This window comes from Emydura macquarii, unplaced genomic scaffold (genome assembly GCF_026122565.2).
Source record: "Emydura macquarii macquarii isolate MOO-44397 ecotype Brisbane River unplaced genomic scaffold, CSIRO-AGI_Emac_v2 contig_1451, whole genome shotgun sequence".
Lineage (NCBI taxonomy): Eukaryota > Metazoa > Chordata > Testudines > Chelidae > Emydura > Emydura macquarii.
Window position 1 is genome coordinate 18,685,531 of NW_027131588.1, and position 7,608 is coordinate 18,693,138.

The following is a 7,608-nucleotide window of genomic DNA, read 5'->3' on the forward strand; positions in this document are numbered from 1 at the left end:
GATCCCATCTGAAGTGTATCAAATACAATTATAGAAAAGAGAGGGAAAAAATTGGCCGGTAGTGTTAAATATGAATATTAATTATGGCCACTTTGATCCTAGGACTGAGACACTAAATGCAGTTTGAAATCTCCAAAGGTGTCAATTTCAGAACAAGTTACATTTTGAGAGGGAAAAAAGAAAAACCATTGGGCCAGAGTCATGCATTAGCTATCAAGCGAAAAATAAGTTCAAGCCATACAGTGGGTGGGGGAAAAAATCAGTTTTGGGTGGCACTGTACCAAACGAGGCAAATTCTTGACGCACTTTGGAAACTAAACAGCACACAGTCTTTGTCTGGCTTGTTTAGATTGTAAACTCTTTGGGGCAGGGACTGTCTCTGGCTGGTGTTCATATAGCTCCGAGTATGACGGGCTCTGGATCTCAGTTGAGGCTTTTAGCGGCTACCGGAATATAAATAATAGATTCACCTGCAGGAGTCCCATTCTGATCAATCTCCTAATGCTCTCCTGCCCAATGAACTGTAGGTTTGTGATACCCATGCTGGCTCCTCTTTGCAGAAGAACACGCTGAATTTTTTAGCAGAGTTTGGCTCCGATTCCCCTTCTGTTATTAGGGGCTATGAAACAACAGGAAGGGTCAGGCAGAGGGGAGAGTGGCAGCCAATTCTGCTAACATTCACAGCTTCCTCCTCCACAAAGGAGGAGAGTCAATCAAAGCTGCCCTGGTTTGATTCAGCCAGCTTTTATTGTCTCAGCTCTTAGTCACTAATTATAATTTACCTTGGAAAGACTCCATATAGGCCTCCATTTTACCCTTTTGGGTTCCGGGGTCTCCAGCTCACCCCCATTCATCTTAATATTTCTCAAACTCCAGATTTTTCTCGTCCCTGGTACATTACTTATTCCGGTGCAAAGTCCAGGGCGTTCATTCCCATCCAGGGCTCTGGTTCAGGTCCATGTCCCATGTGAGCCATTCAGTTCTCAAAACCATCTGACTCGCTCTTTCTTTCTGCTTCTGTCTCAGCTCATTAGAGAAACAGCATTCAGATTCTGGCAGATCGGCCTGCAGCCTCATCCAGGGTAGGCTCCATTCCAGTTTCTTTTTGCAAGAACATCCACCATCAGCAGATCACCCTCCCCCCCCCATCTCATGGCACAGCAAACGCTGAAGCAGCCATCCAGCCTCAGTCTTCTGGGGCAGGCGTTCCATGAATGGGAAATGAACATGCTGGTGGGACAACACAACTTTAATCAGTTGGGAACACTTTAACCAGCCTACACGTTTGCCACCCTGGTTAATGCACAACTTTTTTGTTTGTTTTTTGTTATTTTCTATGAAGATAAGTTCTATTGAGCCAGGCTCATGTAGACGATTTTCCAGTGAGTCCCTTCCTGGTCCCCATTCCTTCTGCCCCCCCCCCTTCTCCCGCCCCCCAAGTTCCTCATTTCCCCAAAGAGTAGTTGAAGGACAGCTTTCATGGGAACGTAGAGTTTTCCACACTGAATCTAGATTATTTGTCCATCAAATCTGTCACTTGCAGCTGTAGCCATTACCTGATGCTTCAGAGAAAAGTAGAAAACAAACCTGACATAACGTATGTAGCCAAGTGTATAATGTTACACCAGTAAGGTTGGTGGGAGGGGCACTTATTCCTTCCTGATACTTACACAGCTCTGTTTATGCCTTGAAGCATGAGATTTGATCATTTCCTCTTCATAGCTCCTGTGTAAATCAGGTCTGCCTTTCAGATCTGCTATTTGTCAGTGCCCCTCTTCATATCTGAATCTTTTTACTTCACCAGATATCTTGACATTACAAAAAAATGGTGATTTGAACCCAAGTCCAGGATCCTGGGATGTGTCAGAATAGCTCCCCTATCCTGAGCCCCTAACTATGAACATAGGAAAAAACACTGCTGGAGGTAGTTATTAGACAACCTGATAGCACCTCAATCTGCTCAGTTAATACCCAAGGGAGAGACGTGTGATGAAAAAAGGTATAACCTGGACTCAGGTAGTTGAACCCGTTCTCATCTCTTAGGCCCCAAGTCAGGAAAGCATCCCTATTTAGGATAATCTCCAATAAGATTTAAGCAAATGCTTGAAGTTAAGCATGTGGGTGCATGTTCCCTGAATCAGGGCCCTGAGGCTGAAAGCATTTGTCTAGTTGTGTATTTGTAAATTATCAACAGGGGAAAAATAAATCCCTAAAAACCCAGATTTGTTTGGTTTCCATTTATAGATGTTAACAGAAAAGATTTAATTGACAATTTGGAGCTATTAAAACTCAGAAGTCGTTTTGCCTTTTGAACTGAAATTTTGCAGACGATTAGTCCTCAGTATGAATGCATCAAAACAAGACATTAGCAACAGCCAGGTTTTCTTGTTTAGGAGAGCACCTACTGCGCGCACCCCTTTTATGGTTGCTTTTACCAACCAAAGTGTCATGAGCATGCCGCATGCATTGACTCTGTGCATGGATAGCCTCCGCAGTGACATGGTTGACTGGTACAGCTCGAGGCATTGGTCCACTCGATCAAGTCAATAAGGCACATGCGACCTAACCCCTCCAGCACTCCTGAATGCTGGGATTAGAGGTGCTAGGATTTATCTGATTAAAATCCACTTTAGAAGAAGGCTGAAAGGTTATGAGCTATTAAATTCAAAACAATGGGTTTGGAAAGAAGGCATTATTGTTGTTAATTTGCACTGTGCTAACACCCACAACACGAGGTGCTACACACACACACACGCTCCTCGCCCTGAAGCGCTCACAATCTAAGGGTCAGATTCTGCCACCTGTACTCAATCTGAATAGTAAATTAGGCCCAATCCTGCAAAGTCAACGGCGTGCAGAGGTGCACCTTGGTGGTCCATATTCAGGCTGCAACCCTTTCATTCACAAGTCGCCCCTTGAACTGAGTGGGACTATTTGAAGTGTCAGGGGCTTCTCAGGATGGCAGGATAAGTCTGTAAGAGGATAAGCAATATAGGCAGGGTGAGGGAAAAGGATGAAACATACCATCAGGTATATACTTTAAAAATAAGTAGATAGTCATGGGACATGTCTGCCTTGTAGCACCCCTTGCTGACATAGTGTGGCACTGTAGGCACTCCCTGCCTCAGTTTCCCTTCTCTCAGGACCCCTTAAAAACTTCACCCAGTCCAAACAGATGCAAGGCAAAACTCTCGTGCTGGGGTCCTACTTTATTAAATCCACAATAAACCTGAACTAAGGTCTCACCCCATGGCTTAGGGGCTGCAGAGCCCTCTTTCTTGAGGCCAGTGCTCTCTGAGTGTTTATCTCTTAAGAGAACTTCTCTCTCTGTGCACCTGCCTGCAATTGAGATCGGAAGGCTTTTTATCAGGCTTGAGTGCTCGTTATTCAATTAATTGCCTACACAGTCTTGTTCCCTTTAGATTAGCTGATGGTACCTTTGGCCCACACTCCCCTTAAAGGGGCCAGCAACCCTCTGAAATAGATACTAACAAATGCTGACTCAAACTTACTTTAAAGGAGGAGAAAGGTAAATTATCAAATGCATTGCAGTGGGTGAACTCGTAAAAAATTCATGCATTTGCACTGCATCCACAAATGCCCTTATGCGCATGCACACACAAACATGCAAATGATTTAAATGCAGATGGAAACAGGCAGAAGTGAAACGACCAGGCCCTTCATCAGTCCAGTGGGGCGGGCATTACACTGGGAATCAGAAGACCTGGATTCTAATCCCCATTCTGCCACTGACCTGCCGTGTGACCTCGAGCAAGTCACTTCACCACTCTGTGCCTCAGTTTCCCCTCCAAAACTTTGACTGTCTCATCTATTTCAATTGTAATCTCTTTAACCCAGGGCCTGTCTCTCGCTCTAATTGTACAGGGCCTAGATCTGAATTGGGGCCTTTACTGATAACAAATAATAACATCAGCACAGTTCCATTTTAGGACCAGTTCTGAGCAATAAGAAGAATGTAAAACTCTGGCCATTATAAATAAACTTCAGTTATAACACAAGCTATAGTCATGAGTAGAGAAAATGAGATTCTTTTTTCATAATTACAGAAATGCATGGGTCAGGGACAAATTAAATGGTTCATATGACCTGACTCATGATACCCTGATTTCCTTTCTTCTATCCAGTGTAATGAAACCAACTGAAAAGTCTGGCAGATGGCATACATTTGCCAGAATCCACAAAAGGTGCTATTATTTTTATGTATGGGCTTTTCCTGGGTTTTTTTCACCACAGTATTTGAGAGGCTCACCAACATCAATGGATTTACCCTCACAACACCATTAGGAGGTAGATAAATATTATTATCTCCCTTTTCTTGGTGAGAAACTGAGGCACGGAGGGGTTAAGTGACTTATAGAATCACACAGGAAGTGTGTATCAGAGCTAGGAATTGAACTCCTAAGTCACTGTCTAATGCCTTAGCCACAATGAACAGCTTTCTTACCGCATATAATTTTATTGTGAACCCTGCACAAATTCTCATAAGACCTCCACTGTCTGATCAGTGTATGAAAACGACCCGAGCGGTGGTGTGATTATTGCTCAGCCCAATGTTTTTAAAAGTTGCCAAAAGAATTGTTGCTTCAAATTAACGAATGGAACGGCATTATGTGTCTGCTTTTCTCCTACTTTGCTTCTCTTTGTGTGGGCCACAAGCAACAAGGAGGCTTTGAGAAAGTGCAGTTCCTTTTACCATATTCATTTCTTTCCCTTGCTGACACTGTCTCTTGCTAGATAAAGAGCAGAGAGACAAGACAGGCAGAACGATTGCTACGGGATAGATTAATAGAAAGAGATAGCTCTCTGTCTCTTTATAGCTGCAACATCATCACAGGCTCCAAGATGACAGAAATAAAGTGTTTGCGGCCATTGTTCAGTCTTGGCAAGCAACCGTGGCGATTCGGTGTTGACTGCCATCGATACTGGAGGTTAGTTTCTCTGACTGCTTTTGTAAGAATCCACTTCACATTACCCATGGTACTCTTCAGTCTTGCTTTTGAAACACGCACTACTGACAAGTCATCCTAACCTAGATAAAGACAGCAGAGCTTACTATGCAGAACAGCATTTCGAAAGGCAGCCGCTAATTTGCCAGTGCACCAATTGTGCATTGAGCTGCTTCAGAGATACGAATCTCTGTTTCAGGGATAGTTGCGCAAATGAGGGAAGAAATCCAGAAGCTGGGGGTTTGAAAGTGAAATTCCATAGGAATCTAGCATGACGCTTTTGCTGGCAACATTCCTGTTGGAGAACTAAGAAAAAAATAACTGGCTGTAATCCTCCTCTTTGTGTATTTTGGCAGCTTCCTTCCATTTAAAAAGAAAATATAAACAAAAATGCATCTTGCTCCCTTTTTGGAAGGAGTCCAAGGTACACAAATTGGCAGCATGGAAATTGGTGTTTCAAGTGCCCCTGACTCTTTTCTCCAGGTCTTTGATCACTCAGAAAAAGACAGTTTATTTTCCCCCTTTACTATCCTAAAACAAAAAGTAGCACTTATAACTGTGACTGTAATATATTTTGGTGCGCAAAGGTAGTGATTAAAGCATTCTGGGAAACTAAACATAAAACAACAAATACTTTTATGCCCAGGATTCTGACCTCACTTATATCAGTTTATAGCAGGATAACACCATTAATTTCAATGGAGATTAAAACGGATGTGAAATCAGAATCAGGCCCTGTATTTCTTTTAGTTCTACATTTTCCCCACATATAATGGAACCACAAACAATTTTTAAAGGTGCAAAGGTTTGGGGCTTCCATTTATACGCGTAGGTACAAACACACACACTTTTAAGGTTGTGCATGCTGTATTTTAGCACTTCTTCATAATGAGATTTGCAAATAAAACCCTGGTGAAAATACGATTTGAGACCAACGGAAAACTTTTTTTTTTCCCCCATAAAAAAAATATACACCTGCTGTAAAACTAAATAAAACAAAAATGTTCATCTCACTGTTTCCAACAAATCCCAATTGCTCTTTCAGTTAATAGTTCCTCCTTGCAATTACAAGAATTGATATGGGAAAGATTGGATAAAGAACGCTTACCAGTTTATGAGGTGTTTATTTCTATGCAATGGAGGGCCTTCCCAGACTTGAAAAACTATGATTTTGGCACAAACTACTCCATATTTTCAACTTAGATGTAACTTTCTGTATTTTCCAATCTTGTGTCTCTCAGGCAGTTTGACCATGAACAATGGAATTTTTTATCCAGCTGTCTACAAGCAATTCTGCCTCTTCTGCCACAAAACCATTGCCTTATTATTAGTAGTAGTAACATTTCTTAGTTACATTGCAGAGGCCCCCCCATCTTCAGGTCCCCATTGTACGAGGTGTCGTACAAACTCCTAGACAGGCATGGTACTTGCCTATTTTACAGTGTAAGGCACAAATCCTGCAATGACTTGTATAAATCAGCATGGCTTCAATAAACTCAGTGGAACTTCACTGATTTACACCAGCTGAGCATCTGGCCATTCATGGCATAGCTACTTACTAAGTAGCCACTGGAGAATTCTCAGAGATCTCCACCCCAATTAAAAGTACCAAGCTGAGCATAAGTGATGCTATTTGCGCTATTAGTAAAATGTTCATTATGTCACATCTCAGACAGGCATTAGTAAATAAAAACGCAAGTGCTCCTGTTAACAGAACTGGCATTATAAGAAGTCAGAGACCTCTTGAAATAGTTATTAATATTTAAACTTGAGAGGGGCCAAAATGAATATATAAATCATAGTCCTTTTGGAAGTCCACCTCTGAGATCCCTTGTCACCACCAGGGCTTTTGGCAACAGTGTAAAGCCACTTACTTATTTAGGGCCACAAACTACTTGTCTGCCATAGGAGTTTAGAAGGTAGAAGGCTCATCCCTTACTCTCATACACGGCTCACAGGTCGCAGTGCAGAGAGAGATCAGTTTCCTCAGAGGCATTGCACCCTATCCATTACGCAGGAGTGGTGGGGTCTCTCTACTATCCCCAGTGCTCTAGGAAGCACAGCGAAGCCAGCCAGGAGTAGGAAGTACCTGCGTCAGGTGTAAGACAAACGCTGATCACTTTTCCCCCCGGAGCACAGCAGGGAACCGGAATGAAACGGACTCTGACTACGTCTCCATTGCAATAAAAGACACACAGCAGCAAGTCTCTTAGCCCAGGTCAGCTGATTCGGGCTCACAGAGCTTGAGTTGTGGAAGTGAAAATAGCCATGTAGACATTCCTCACAGAACGCGAGCCAGGCTCTGAAACTCAGCGAGGCCCGAGAGCCCAGGCTGCATCCTGAGCCCAAACATCCATACAGCTATTCTTAGCCCCACACCCTGAGTCAATTGACCTGGGCTCTGAGACTTGGCGCTGCGGGTTTTTCTCTGCAGTGTAGACGTACCCTCTGAGTAACAATCTGGTTCCGGGCCTGTCCCTGTGGCAGTACAACTACATGCTTCCCCTTACACTGGGCTATTGGCAATGCCGTGGTTTGGTCCTTCCTACGTTTACTCTTCTTTTGACTAGCGTGTTTCACACGTTGATGTGCAAAATGAATGAATTACATTCATTTTTTATGTGCCATCACAACCTGTTAC